The 15,411-nt window shown below is 45.5% G+C and overlaps 7 non-coding genes across 7 annotated transcripts; all 7 read left to right on the forward strand.

Moving 5' to 3' along the window:
• Positions 1–6,884: 6,884 nt before the first annotated feature.
• On the forward strand, positions 6,885–6,957 carry Trnar-ucu (transfer RNA arginine (anticodon UCU)). Its single transcript has one exon. It is a non-coding gene; the product is annotated as a tRNA-Arg (tRNA).
• Positions 6,958–8,177: 1,220 nt separating this feature from the next.
• On the forward strand, positions 8,178–8,250 carry Trnar-ucu (transfer RNA arginine (anticodon UCU)). Its single transcript has one exon. It is a non-coding gene; the product is annotated as a tRNA-Arg (tRNA).
• A 1,220-nt stretch (positions 8,251–9,470) lies between these two features.
• On the forward strand, positions 9,471–9,543 carry Trnar-ucu (transfer RNA arginine (anticodon UCU)). The gene has a single exon. It is a non-coding gene; the product is annotated as a tRNA-Arg (tRNA).
• Positions 9,544–10,763: 1,220 nt separating this feature from the next.
• Positions 10,764–10,836, forward strand: Trnar-ucu (transfer RNA arginine (anticodon UCU)). The gene has a single exon. It is a non-coding gene; the product is annotated as a tRNA-Arg (tRNA).
• Positions 10,837–12,056: 1,220 nt separating this feature from the next.
• Trnar-ucu (transfer RNA arginine (anticodon UCU)) lies at positions 12,057–12,129 on the forward strand. The gene has a single exon. It is a non-coding gene; the product is annotated as a tRNA-Arg (tRNA).
• Positions 12,130–13,349: 1,220 nt separating this feature from the next.
• On the forward strand, positions 13,350–13,422 carry Trnar-ucu (transfer RNA arginine (anticodon UCU)). The gene has a single exon. It is a non-coding gene; the product is annotated as a tRNA-Arg (tRNA).
• A 1,220-nt stretch (positions 13,423–14,642) lies between these two features.
• On the forward strand, positions 14,643–14,715 carry Trnar-ucu (transfer RNA arginine (anticodon UCU)). Its single transcript has one exon. It is a non-coding gene; the product is annotated as a tRNA-Arg (tRNA).
• Positions 14,716–15,411: the final 696 nt, after the last annotated feature.

The raw sequence follows: 15,411 nt of genomic DNA on the forward strand, positions 1-15,411 counted from the left end.
ATCTTCCGTTTGAAACTAGGAATGAGACAATAGCTCGTAGCCTTATGCCTTATGGCACAGTTTTGTCGATTACGAAAGAAAAGTGGTCATCCGCTTACATCTATCAAGTTGAGAACGGTATCCGTAGTGTCAAAATGATTGTGAGGAAGCACGTTCCTTCGTTTTTGGTTATGGCCGGCCACCGGGCTTTTATTTCGTATAGTGGTCAGCCCCAGACCTGCTCCTATTGTAATGCCACGGACCATTTTCGGCAAAATTGTCCTCGGCGTAGGCGCCCTGTGCAGTTGCCGCCCCGTGGGCAAGATGACGACGAGTCGTACGCTGCCGTCTTGTTAGGTGTTCCGCGTTCACCGGCACGTTCCGCGGACACGGAAACACCGTTAGATGATGCGGTCGCGATGGATACCGATGCCCCTGCAACCGGTACTGTTTCTGTTCAAGACATGTCCGTACCTTCTCAGTCAGTTCCCGCAGCTACTGTATCGATTCCGCCTCCGGCCTTGCCTGAAGTTCCGGTGCGGACCGCATCAGAACCCGCGCAGGTGGCTACCCCCCCTGTTGCTGTTGTGGATCCGTCACCATCTAAATCTGTACCTCAAGGTGTTCCGGACGGGGCTACTGCCTCACAGGAACCAAAGCCAAGGCGTGAAAGTGTTTCGGAGAGGCGTGGAAATGCTGAACGCTTCCGCAGTGCCAGTAGTTCACGTATTTTAGAAAAACGTTCCTTTTCTCGCGGGGAACGCAGCCCGTCTCCGGAGTGGAAGCAGGTTCCACGTCCGAAGTCGAAACAAAAGCAAAAATCTGTGCAAAAGCCGACGCACAAGCCCTTGCCCCGCCCCGTAGTCGAATCTCGGCCGTCGGTTGCTACCGGACGTCGTCAACAACGTCCTGTGGCGAGCAGTCAGCCAGCGCCTACTACAAGTGTGTCGGAAGACAGGCGGGAAGAGGTTGTACGACAGTTAAAGGAAATGTTGCACTGCTCTGATGTAAATCTCGTAATGGACACTACGACGTCTCAGGCAACGAACCCGGCCCAACATTCGGTTAAGCGTAAGGCTGAAGATACTCCCAGCGGCGCACGCGCCCCTCTTCGCAGGATTCCGCGTCTGCACCTCCCACACAAGAACCGCCTACTTCGGTTGCACCGTCTGCACGTTGTGACTGGGCAGACGATATGGAGGAGGAGGGTGAGTCCACTCCTGCCGTCTAATTTGTGTTATTTGTTTTTCCCTGTAGTCTATGGTAGCACGCCCTCCATCTGTCGTAGCTACTATTAATCTTAATAAATTGGAGTCACCGGTGAAGTTTGCTAGTTTTGTGGGGTTTTTAAATTACATTGCTGCTGACGTAGTGTTTTTGCAGGAGGTTGTGATAGATCTACTACACTCAATTCCGGGCTATCAAGTTCTCTCGAACTTTGATATCGAGTGTAATTGTGGTACTGCTATTTTAATTCGTGTTGATCTTGACTATAGTAATGTTGCTACCATTCCTAATGGTCGTGGTGTGGCTTGCACGATCAACAACGTCCGATATATTAACGTGTACGCCCCTTCTGGAGCCGACGGGCAGCCGCATCGCCGTGTGTTTTACAGTAGTGACATTTGTCACCTTTTACGGGGCCCCCACCTGCCTGTAGTCATGGGCGGTGATTTTAACTGCGTGCTGGAAGATAGAGATCAGGAGCCACGGCCGTATAAGTGCCTAGAATTACAGACGCTCGTTACGGAGATGAATTTAATTGACTCGTGGTGTTATTTACACCCGCGGGACGTGGGATTTACTTTCTTTTACCCCACGGGAAGGAGTCGGCTCGATAGAATTTATGTTTCTCGTGATAAACAGCACTGTATTACGGAATCCTCTGTTCACCCCGTGATTTTTTCCGATCATTGTGCGTATGTCTGCCGCTTTCATTCTCTATTGGCAATTAAACCCCGCGCAAGTCGATTATGGAAGTTTAATGTGCGACATCTCTCACACCCACATTTTGCGCCGGTTATCGTGCGTGTGTGGCAGAGGGTGCTGAAATATCGCGGTCTCTATGCCTCCACCTTGTCTTGGTGGGTAGAATTTGTTAAGCCGGCATTCCGCAAGACCATCCTGGAGTTCAGTCAGGATGTTGCTCTTTGGGAGCGATCTACATTAAAATTTTACGAAAGCTGTTTAAATGATGCCATCCACCTGCACACAAATAATCCCGCACTTCGGATGGCGACGATTCGGCGTATAAAACACCGTCTTCTGAACTTGAAAATGGAATCGTTGCGCGGATCTGTCGTACGGAGCCGGGCCCCCGGGCCGCTTGTTGATGAAGCGCCTTCCGTATTTCATCAGCTGCGCGAACGCCGGCGCGCCAGGCGACGTTACGTCACAGAGCTGGAATCAGCTGACGGTGCGCGGCTTCATAGCCAGGCGGCAATTCTTGCCGAGGTCCACCGTCACTTCGTCGAACTTTTCAGTGCGAAATACACGGATGCTGTCGCGATTTCCGAGCTTCTCCACGACGTTCCATACGTCTTATCCGTAGCGGATCGCCGTCGCCTCACAGAAAACTTTACCGTGGAGGAAGTGCGTGATGTCTTAACCCTCTGTTCCCGGAATAAATCACCGGGCGCTGATGGGTTGCCACCGGAATTTTATATGCATTTTTGGCACTTGTTTGGCTCGGCCCTGACTGATGTTTTTAATGAAATTTTAAATGGCGTGGATGTCCCCGCGTCCTTCCTGGAAGGCATTGTGGTCTTGGCTCCAAAGGTTCCAGTCACCAGGAAACTGTGCAATCTGAGACCGATCACCCTTCTTAATGGTGACTATAAACTCTTTACCAAATGTGTCTCCTCTCGTTTGAAGCTGGTCATGAAAAAACTGATTAGTCCCTATCAATACTGTGCAGTGCCGAAACGCACTCTCTATGGTGCTGTGACGACATACCGAGATGCCATTGCCTATGCTTCGACGAATAGGATTCCATTTGGCATTTTATCCATCGATTTTGCAATGGCTTTTGACAGAGTTAGCCACTTATATCTCCGGCGAGTGCTACAGAAATTTGGTTTCGGTGTAAAGTATATAACTATGATTTTTAACCTTTTCAAAAATTCCACCTCGAGGATTAGCATCAATGGCTTGTTGTCGGAACCTGTTCCGCTCTGCTGTTCAGTCAAACAAGGGTGCCCTCTGTCCATGGCGCTTTACGCAATTTCCTTAGATCCTTTGTTGCGAAATTTGCACAGTGTTTGTAGGGGAATCCGTATTGGGGATGAGAAGCACGTTTGTCGCGCGTATGCTGACGACCTTGGCCTCTTGGTGTCCTCCGCTACCGACTTCGATAAAATACGCGCGGTTCTCACCCAGTATGAACGAGCATCCGGTGCAAGCATCAATACCCGTAAGACGGTTTTTCTGCCTATTTATGCGGCGACACGGGGCTTCAAACGCCCATGGTTTACAGTGAAACAGGAACACAAAATTTTGGGTGTTCGCTTTCAAGCCAATCTGTTACAGACTGCGTCCTACAACTGGCGTATTGTCTTAAATGGCATAAGAGCTCTGGCTAGCCTGTCTGCTACTCGCACCCTAGCATTAACACAGCGGGTGCGTTTAATCAATGTTTTCTTGCTCAGTAAGGCCTGGTATCTCGCTCAGTTATTTCAGGTACCTAAGAATTTGGGCAGAGCTATAACACAGGCAGTCTATTGGCTATTGTGGCGGGGACATATTTTCAAGGTGTCTTACGACACATGTACTTTGCCGCGCGAACAGGGTGGACTCGGCCTCATTCATTTTGCTATGAAAGCCGCTGCGTTGCTCCTTCATCGGACGAGCGTTACCATAGAACAGGATCCGTCGGGTCCAACAGCTGTTCTGTTCGCTATTCATCGTCCTCTATCTGAAGAAGCACCTCTCGACCCGACTACAATACCGTTTCAGCTGCGTCATGTTCGTGAATATTTCATTCAGAAAAGTTATCTCGCCGCTGACATCCTCGACCATCGAACACGAAGTGTGAAAGGTGTCTACCAGGGACTACGCGGACGGCCAGTCGGCAATAAGATGGAGGCGCGCTACCCGCGTTCTGCGTGGAGGACGGCGTGGGCTCACGTTCACGCTCCCTTCCTGTCAGCGGACGTCAGCAGCTTTTGGTACCAAGTGGTTAACAGAATCCTCCCCACCAACGAAAAGCTGAGCCGCATCCACTTATCTCCATCGAGCTTGTGTGAAGACTGTCGACAGGACGACACCTTAGAACATCGTTTCGTGTGCCTGAGGTCACAGTCGACTTGGAACATTGCCGCCAGGATGCTTGCACTTATCAATCGGACCAGCGTTGCCAGTTTTTCTGCGGACACGGCTTTGATCCCGGACTTCAAACCATATCCGCATACGAAGCGTGCCGCCACTGCATGGATCGTGGCTCACACTGTGTTCGCCATCCTGCACTTGCGACTGACGGACGACTATGCCTATCTGGTTTATTTGTCCACGCAACATGACCTCACTAAAACCAGGAAAGACTATCACAAACTATTTGCCAATTTTCTGCAAATTGCACTCGCATTTGCCCACGACAAACTGTTGTAATCCACACTTCACTGCTGCGACCTTTATTTCCTTCTGTGTTTAGAATTGTCTCCGGCTCCGGAAACATAGTTAATGCAAATTGAATGCTACAGGAAGAGTGAATAATTGAACAAGTACGATGCTTACGCTTGTGCAGGACTGCAACGTGGAAATTACGACGAAAAGTTTAATACAGTTTTCTCCTGTGTTCGTGTGTGTTTGTGTTTAGCTGTCATTCAGTGATTTCTTTATGTTTTTATTCCTTATTTTCATCGTCTGGTTCCTACGACATCGGCGTCCCATCACGGATGCGTGGCGCACGAGCTTGTTTTGGTTTTCAAGAAAGGAGAATTTTTACTTTATTTTAACCCGTCGGCGAGACTTGTGTTTTCCTTCGCCTTGTCGGACGGAGAGTTCGGCAAGTTCAGGAGTCTACTCATTCCTTTGACATGTGTCGCTCTTTTTATTTTTTATGACTTTTTTCATTACTTATTTTAATGGCCGCCACGAAGCATTTTGATCATCATATCATGGGACGTGTGAATGGTGTTCCTTCCCTATGACTGAGAGGACTAACTCAGGCAGAATTTGCTTTTTTATTCTTTTTTTTTCCAAATTTTATTCTTGCTTTTAATTGAGTTTAGGTGAACAGCGCATGATGCGCTATTATTATATCTTTATTTTATGGAGTGTAGGCGCAATGCGACTGATTCGCAGTCATTATAGGCATGTACTTTCACTTCAAGAGTTTTTGGTTTTCCTTCGATGCTTCGCTAGCGGTGAACAGCTACAAGAAACATTCCTCGCGGGAATTCAGTATCTCCGATTCCATAACTTCAACTTGAACATCAACGTCTTTCACAGGAAGTCGACGTTCGAGGAATCATACCGAGAAGTTTACGATTTTCAACTGCATGGACAGTGCGACAATTCGTCTTTTCTGTTTGCAAGAAGCACCGTTTCATTTTATAGCTAAAGAAGCTCGCCAAAGAAGGCGTATTTGGAGAGCGCAAGGCCGGGCTATAAGGGGAGTTGGGAGGCCACAAAAAAAAAAAAAAAAAAAAAAAAAAAAAAAAAAAAAAAAAAAAAAAAAAAGGGACGGGCAATTTTTAAAAATGTGTGCCAATCACGAGATGGGAATTGACATATGGGTAACCACAAGCGTCTTCAAAAGGTGAAAATTGTTGTGACTTCAGTTCTATGCTTAAATATGTTAACCTTACACATACAAGCAAAATTCTCGTAGATCCATGACGCTGCTATGTGTAAATGCTGTAAAAGCGGAACCATATCTTCACGCCCCTGTTCACGGGAATTTTCTTTCAATACCCAATTTTTACCTACACATAGAAATATAGCAATAGAACGCACATTTTGTACAGAAACAAATACAATGAAGAGTGAAATACTTTTGTATTACTTCACGAGTCAATGTATGTAATCCCAGTCATGATCTTTAATTCTTCCAGCCCAAGGTGAGAGGGTTTCAGTTTTCTCGGCCACAAGTGAGAAAAGTAGACAGTTTCACAACAAGATATTGTACTATGGTTCCTTAACTGTTCCCAGTAAGCAATGGCACTCTGTATCTATAGAAACGGCGGCAATTTTCGCTTCAGCACAGGGGGCTTTTACTGGAGACTGCCAGGAGTGGACTTGGTGGATGCATGAAGGGAGAAGACCAGACAGAGATGTCTGACGCTCCGCTGACGCTTGCAGAAAACTACATTAAGTATGATTCCCGCCTATAACTGACGGCGAGAGAGATGCATCATCTGTCCACTTCTCATCGAAGCACACTGTCACCAAGCAATGGCTGACGCTTCGAGCACGGCATGGAATTGCCAGGGAGGTGATGCAGCTAACGTTCCTGGTAAATGTGCTAACAGGGCACACACGTCCGTTGGAGTGTATACATATGATGGGGACCGGCTGTGACACAGCAGTCAACCAAAGTCAAAAAATGTGACTAATCGTACAGTGTTCCCAGTGTGTCGTTTACCACTTTGTGAGTGGATGCTGTTCTAAAGAGCGCAATTCCCATTTATCTGTAAGCAGCGCACGTGAGCGAATCTAATAGCAGGACTGTGTTACTACGATTGTACAGAGCAACTCTGTCAATACGCAGGTGTTTCAATCAGTAGAGCCATGGTAAACAGAGCGATTCGGAGCGATGTATCGTGTCTGTTACATAAATAATGAGTCTTTGATGTAATTGCTTCAGAGAAATATGAAAGTAAGCCTATCAGAAAAGTAACGCGAGACATGTAGCACGGGTCATGTCTTGCAGAATCTCTTACATCTGAGACCATCACTTGCACAGCGTCCCTTTGGCGCAGAGGATAGCGCGTTGGACTTCTAATCCAAAGGTCATGGGTTCGATCCCCACAAGGGACGGGCAATTTTTAAAAATGTGTGCCAATCACGAGATGGGAATTGACATATGGGTAACCACAAGCGTCTTCAAAAGGTGAAAATTGTTGTGACTTCAGTTCTATGCTTAAATATGTTAACCTTACACATACAAGCAAAATTCTCGTAGATCCATGACGCTGCTATGTGTAAATGCTGTAAAAGCGGAACCATATCTTCACGCCCCTGTTCACGGGAATTTTCTTTCAATACCCAATTTTTACCTACACATAGAAATATAGCAATAGAACGCACATTTTGTACAGAAACAAATACAATGAAGAGTGAAATACTTTTGTATTACTTCACGAGTCAATGTATGTAATCCCAGTCATGATCTTTAATTCTTCCAGCCCAAGGTGAGAGGGTTTCAGTTTTCTCGGCCACAAGTGAGAAAAGTAGACAGTTTCACAACAAGATATTGTACTATGGTGCCTTAACTGTTCCCAGTAAGCAATGGCACTCTGTATCTATAGAAACGGCGGCAATTTTCGCTTCAGCACAGGGGGCTTTTACTGGAGACTGCCAGGAGTGGACTTGGTGGATGCATGAAGGGAGAAGACCAGACAGAGATGTCTGACGCTCCGCTGACGCTTGCAGAAAACTACATTAAGTATGATTCCCGCCTATAACTGACGGCGAGAGAGATGCATCATCTGTCCACTTCTCATCGAAGCACACTGTCACCAAGCAATGGCTGACGCTTCGAGCACGGCATGGAATTGCCAGGGAGGTGATGCAGCTAACGTTCCTGGTAAATGTGCTAACAGGGCACACACGTCCGTTGGAGTGTATACATATGATGGGGACCGGCTGTGACACAGCAGTCAACCAAAGTCAAAAAATGTGACTAATCGTACAGTGTTCCCAGTGTGTCGTTTACCACTTTGTGAGTGGATGCTGTTCTAAAGAGCGCAATTCCCATTTATCTGTAAGCAGCGCACGTGAGCGAATCTAATAGCAGGACTGTGTTACTACGATTGTACAGAGCAACTCTGTCAATACGCAGGTGTTTCAATCAGTAGAGCCATGGTAAACAGAGCGATTCGGAGCGATGTATCGTGTCTGTTACATAAATAATGAGTCTTTGATGTAATTGCTTCAGAGAAATATGAAAGTAAGCCTATCAGAAAAGTAACGCGAGACATGTAGCACGGGTCATGTCTTGCAGAATCTCTTACATCTGAGACCATCACTTGCACAGCGTCCCTTTGGCGCAGAGGATAGCGCGTTGGACTTCTAATCCAAAGGTCGTGGGTTCGATCCCCACAAGGGACGGGCAATTTTTAAAAATGTGTGCCAATCACGAGATGGGAATTGACATATGGGTAACCACAAGCGTCTTCAAAAGGTGAAAATTGTTGTGACTTCAGTTCTATGCTTAAATATGTTAACCTTACACATACAAGCAAAATTCTCGTAGATCCATGACGCTGCTATGTGTAAATGCTGTAAAAGCGGAACCATATCTTCACGCCCCTGTTCACGGGAATTTTCTTTCAATACCCAATTTTTACCTACACATAGAAATATAGCAATAGAACGCACATTTTGTACAGAAACAAATACAATGAAGAGTGAAATAATTTTGTATTACTTCACGAGTCAATGTATGTAATCCCAGTCATGATCTTTAATTCTTCCAGCCCAAGGTGAGAGGGTTTCAGTTTTCTCGGCCACAAGTGAGAAAAGTAGACAGTTTCACAACAAGATATTGTACTATGGTTCCTTAACTGTTCCCAGTAAGCAATGGCACTCTGTATCTATAGAAACGGCGGCAATTTTCGCTTCAGCACAGGGGGCTTTTACTGGAGACTGCCAGGAGTGGACTTGGTGGATGCATGAAGGGAGAAGACCAGACAGAGATGTCTGACGCTCCGCTGACGCTTGCAGAAAACTACATTAAGTATGATTCCCGCCTATAACTGACGGCGAGAGAGATGCATCATCTGTCCACTTCTCATCGAAGCACACTGTCACCAAGCAATGGCTGACGCTTCGAGCACGGCATGGAATTGCCAGGGAGGTGATGCAGCTAACGTTCCTGGTAAATGTGCTAACAGGGCACACACGTCCGTTGGAGTGTATACATATGATGGGGACCGGCTGTGACACAGCAGTCAACCAAAGTCAAAAAATGTGACTAATCGTACAGTGTTCCCAGTGTGTCGTTTACCACTTTGTGAGTGGATGCTGTTCTAAAGAGCGCAATTCCCATTTATCTGTAAGCAGCGCACGTGAGCGAATCTAATAGCAGGACTGTGTTACTACGATTGTACAGAGCAACTCTGTCAATACGCAGGTGTTTCAATCAGTAGAGCCATGGTAAACAGAGCGATTCGGAGCGATGTATCGTGTCTGTTACATAAATAATGAGTCTTTGATGTAATTGCTTCAGAGAAATATGAAAGTAAGCCTATCAGAAAAGTAACGCGAGACATGTAGCACGGGTCATGTCTTGCAGAATCTCTTACATCTGAGACCATCACTTGCACAGCGTCCCTTTGGCGCAGAGGATAGCGCGTTGGACTTCTAATCCAAAGGTCGTGGGTTCGATCCCCACAAGGGACGGGCAATTTTTAAAAATGTGTGCCAATCACGAGATGGGAATTGACATATGGGTAACCACAAGCGTCTTCAAAAGGTGAAAATTGTTGTGACTTCAGTTCTACGCTTAAATATGTTAACCTTACACATACAAGCAAAATTCTCGTAGATCCATGACGCTGCTATGCGTAAATGCTGTAAAAGCGGAACCATATCTTCACGCCCCTGTTCACGGGAATTTTCTTTCAATACCCAATTTTTACCTACACATAGAAATATAGCAATAGAACGCACATTTTGTACAGAAACAAATACAATGAAGAGTGAAATACTTTTGTATTACTTCACGAGTCAATGTATGTAATCCCAGTCATGATCTTTAATTCTTCCAGCCCAAGGTGAGAGGGTTTCAGTTTTCTCGGCCACAAGTGAGAAAAGTAGACAGTTTCACAACAAGATATTGTACTATGGTTCCTTAACTGTTCCCAGTAAGCAATGGCACTCTGTATCTATAGAAACGGCGGCAATTTTCGCTTCAGCACAGGGGGCTTTTACTGGAGACTGCCAGGAGTGGACTTGGTGGATGCATGAAGGGAGAAGACCAGACAGAGATGTCTGACGCTCCGCTGACGCTTGCAGAAAACTACATTAAGTATGATTCCCGCCTATAACTGACGGCGAGAGAGATGCATCATCTGTCCACTTCTCATCGAAGCACACTGTCACCAAGCAATGGCTGACGCTTCGAGCACGGCATGGAATTGCCAGGGAGGTGATGCAGCTAACGTTCCTGGTAAATGTGCTAACAGGGCACACACGTCCGTTGGAGTGTATACATATGATGGGGACCGGCTGTGACACAGCAGTCAACCAAAGTCAAAAAATGTGACTAATCGTACAGTGTTCCCAGTGTGTCGTTTACCACTTTGTGAGTGGATGCTGTTCTAAAGAGCGCAATTCCCATTTATCTGTAAGCAGCGCACGTGAGCGAATCTAATAGCAGGACTGTGTTACTACGATTGTACAGAGCAACTCTGTCAATACGCAGGTGTTTCAATCAGTAGAGCCATGGTAAACAGAGCGATTCGGAGCGATGTATCGTGTCTGTTACATAAATAATGAGTCTTTGATGTAATTGCTTCAGAGAAATATGAAAGTAAGCCTATCAGAAAAGTAACGCGAGACATGTAGCACGGGTCATGTCTTGCAGAATCTCTTACATCTGAGACCACCACTTGCACAGCGTCCCTTTGGCGCAGAGGATAGCGCGTTGGACTTCTAATCCAAAGGTTGTGGGTTCGATCCCCACAAGGGATGGGCAATTTTTAAAAATGTGTGCCAATCACGAGATGGGAATTGACATATGGGTAACCACAAGCGTCTTCAAAAGGTGAAAATTGTTGTGACTTCAGTTCTATGCTTAAATATGTTAACCTTACACATACAAGCAAAATTCTCGTAGATCCATGACGCTGCTATGTGTAAATGCTGTAAAAGCGGAACCATATCTTCACGCCCCTGTTCACGGGAATTTTCTTTCAATACCCAATTTTTACCTACACATAGAAATATAGCAATAGAACGCACATTTTGTACAGAAACAAATACAATGAAGAGTGAAATAATTTTGTATTACTTCACGAGTCAATGTATGTAATCCCAGTCATGATCTTTAATTCTTCCAGCCCAAGGTGAGAGGGTTTCAGTTTTCTCGGCCACAAGTGAGAAAAGTAGACAGTTTCACAACAAGATATTGTACTATGGTTCCTTAACTGTTCCCAGTAAGCAATGGCACTCTGTATCTATAGAAACGGCGGCAATTTTCGCTTCAGCACAGGGGGCTTTTACTGGAGACTGCCAGGAGTGGACTTGGTGGATGCATGAAGGGAGAAGACCAGACAGAGATGTCTGACGCTCCGCTGACGCTTGCAGAAAACTACATTAAGTATGATTCCCGCCTATAACTGACGGCGAGAGAGATGCATCATCTGTCCACTTCTCATCGAAGCACACTGTCACCAAGCAATGGCTGACGCTTCGAGCACGGCATGGAATTGCCAGGGAGGTGATGCAGCTAACGTTCCTGGTAAATGTGCTAACAGGGCACACACGTCCGTTGGAGTGTATACATATGATGGGGACCGGCTGTGACACAGCAGTCAACCAAAGTCAAAAAATGTGACTAATCGTACAGTGTTCCCAGTGTGTCGTTTACCACTTTGTGAGTGGATGCTGTTCTAAAGAGCGCAATTCCCATTTATCTGTAAGCAGCGCACGTGAGCGAATCTAATAGCAGGACTGTGTTACTACGATTGTACAGAGCAACTCTGTCAATACGCAGGTGTTTCAATCAGTAGAGCCATGGTAAACAGAGCGATTCGGAGCGATGTATCGTGTCTGTTACATAAATAATGAGTCTTTGATGTAATTGCTTCAGAGAAATATGAAAGTAAGCCTATCAGAAAAGTAACGCGAGACATGTAGCACGGGTCATGTCTTGCAGAATCTCTTACATCTGAGACCATCACTTGCACAGCGTCCCTTTGGCGCAGAGGATAGCGCGTTGGACTTCTAATCCAAAGGTCGTGGGTTCGATCCCCACAAGGGACGGGCAATTTTTAAAAATGTGTGCCAATCACGAGATGGGAATTGACATATGGGTAACCACAAGCGTCTTCAAAAGGTGAAAATTGTTGTGACTTCAGTTCTATGCTTAAATATGTTAACCTTACACATACAAGCAAAATTCTCGTAGATCCATGACGCTGCTATGTGTAAATGCTGTAAAAGCGGAACCATATCTTCACGCCCCTGTTAACGAGAATTTTCTTTCAATACCCAATTTTTACCTACATATAGAAATATAGCAATAGAACGCACATTTTGTACAGAAACAAATACAATGAAGAGTGAAATAATTTTGTATTACTTCACGAGTCAATGTATGTAATCCCAGTCATGATCTTTAATTCTTCCAGCCCAAGGTGAGAGGGTTTCAGTTTTCTCGGCCACAAGTGAGAAAAGTAGACAGTTTCACAACAAGATATTGTACTATGGTTCCTTAACTGTTCCCAGTAAGCAATGGCACTCTGTATCTATAGAAACGGCGGCAATTTTCGCTTCAGCACAGGGGGCTTTTACTGGAGACTGCCAGGAGTGGACTTGGTGGATGCATGAAGGGAGAAGACCAGACAGAGATGTCTGACGCTCCGCTGACGCTTGCAGAAAACTACATTAAGTATGATTCCCGCCTATAACTGACGGCGAGAGAGATGCATCATCTGTCCACTTCTCATCGAAGCACACTGTCACCAAGCAATGGCTGACGCTTCGAGCACGGCATGGAATTGCCAGGGAGGTGATGCAGCTAACGTTCCTGGTAAATGTGCTAACAGGGCACACACGTCCGTTGGAGTGTATACATATGATGGGGACCGGCTGTGACACAGCAGTCAACCAAAGTCAAAAAATGTGACTAATCGTACAGTGTTCCCAGTGTGTCGTTTACCACTTTGTGAGTGGATGCTGTTCTAAAGAGCGCAATTCCCATTTATCTGTAAGCAGCGCACGTGAGCGAATCTAATAGCAGGACTGTGTTACTACGATTGTACAGAGCAACTCTGTCAATACGCAGGTGTTTCAATCAGTAGAGCCATGGTAAACAGAGCGATTCGGAGCGATGTATCGTGTCTGTTACATAAATAATGAGTCTTTGATGTAATTGCTTCAGAGAAATATGAAAGTAAGCCTATCAGAAAAGTAACGCGAGACATGTAGCACGGGTCATGTCTTGCAGAATCTCTTACATCTGAGACCATCACTTGCACAGCGTCCCTTTGGCGCAGAGGATAGCGCGTTGGACTTCTAATCCAAAGGTCGTGGGTTCGATCCCCACAAGGGACGGGCAATTTTTAAAAATGTGTGCCAATCACGAGATGGGAATTGACATATGGGTAACCACAAGCGTCTTCAAAAGGTGAAAATTGTTGTGACTTCAGTTCTATGCTTAAATATGTTAACCTTACACATACAAGCAAAATTCTCGTAGATCCATGACGCTGCTATGTGTAAATGCTGTAAAAGCGGAACCATATCTTCACGCCCCTGTTCACGGGAATTTTCTTTCAATACCCAATTTTTACCTACACATAGAAATATAGCAATAGAACGCACATTTTGTACAGAAACAAATACAATGAAGAGTGAAATAATTTTGTATTACTTCACGAGTCAATGTATGTAATCCCAGTCATGATCTTTAATTCTTCCAGCCCAAGGTGAGAGGGTTTCAGTTTTCTCGGCCACAAGTGAGAAAAGTAGACAGTTTCACAACAAGATATTGTACTATGGTTCCTTAACTGTTCCCAGTAAGCAATGGCACTCTGTATCTATAGAAACGGCGGCAATTTTCGCTTCAGCACAGGGGGCTTTTACTGGAGACTGCCAGGAGTGGACTTGGTGGATGCATGAAGGGAGAAGACCAGACAGAGATGTCTGACGCTCCGCTGACGCTTGCAGAAAACTACATTAAGTATGATTCCCGCCTATAACTGACGGCGAGAGAGATGCATCATCTGTCCACTTCTCATCGAAGCACACTGTCACCAAGCAATGGCTGACGCTTCGAGCACGGCATGGAATTGCCAGGGAGGTGATGCAGCTAACGTTCCTGGTAAATGTGCTAACAGGGCACACACGTCCGTTGGAGTGTATACATATGATGGGGACCGGCTGTGACACAGCAGTCAACCAAAGTCAAAAAATGTGACTAATCGTACAGTGTTCCCAGTGTGTCGTTTACCACTTTGTGAGTGGATGCTGTTCTAAAGAGCGCAATTCCCATTTATCTGTAAGCAGCGCACGTGAGCGAATCTAATAGCAGGACTGTGTTACTACGATTGTACAGAGCAACTCTGTCAATACGCAGGTGTTTCAATCAGTAGAGCCATGGTAAACAGAGCGATTCGGAGCGATGTATCGTGTCTGTTACATAAATAATGAGTCTTTGATGTAATTGCTTCAGAGAAATATGAAAGTAAGCCTATCAGAAAAGTAACGCGAGACATGTAGCACGGGTCATGTCTTGCAGAATCTCTTACATCTGAGACCATCACTTGCACAGCGTCCCTTTGGCGCAGAGGATAGCGCGTTGGACTTCTAATCCAAAGGTCGTGGGTTCGATCCCCACAAGGGACGGGCAATTTTTAAAAATGTGTGCCAATCACGAGATGGGAATTGACATATGGGTAACCACAAGCGTCTTCAAAAGGTGAAAATTGTTGTGACTTCAGTTCTATGCTTAAATATGTTAACCTTACACATACAAGCAAAATTCTCGTAGATCCATGACGCTGCTATGTGTAAATGCTGTAAAAGCGGAACCATATCTTCACGCCCCTGTTAACGAGAATTTTCTTTCAATACCCAATTTTTACCTACATATAGAAATATAGCAATAGAACGCACATTTTGTACAGAAACAAATACAATGAAGAGTGAAATAATTTTGTATTACTTCACGAGTCAATGTATGTAATCCCAGTCATGATCTTTAATTCTTCCAGCCCAAGGTGAGAGGGTTTCAGTTTTCTCGGCCACAAGTGAGAAAAGTAGACAGTTTCACAACAAGATATTGTACTATGGTTCCTTAACTGTTCCCAGTAAGCAATGGCACTCTGTATCTATAGAAACAGCGGCAATTTTCGCTTCAGCACAGGGGGCTTTTACTGGAGACTGCCAGGAGTGGACTTGGTGGATGCATGAAGGGAGAAGACCAGACAGAGATGTCTGACGCTCCGCTGACGCTTGCAGAAAACTACATTAAGTATGATTCCCGCCTATAACTGACGGCGAGAGAGATGCATCATCTGTCCACTTCTCATCGAAGCACAC

This window comes from Schistocerca cancellata, chromosome 1, assembly GCF_023864275.1.
Source record: "Schistocerca cancellata isolate TAMUIC-IGC-003103 chromosome 1, iqSchCanc2.1, whole genome shotgun sequence".
Classification (NCBI taxonomy): Eukaryota; Metazoa; Arthropoda; class Insecta; order Orthoptera; family Acrididae; genus Schistocerca; species Schistocerca cancellata.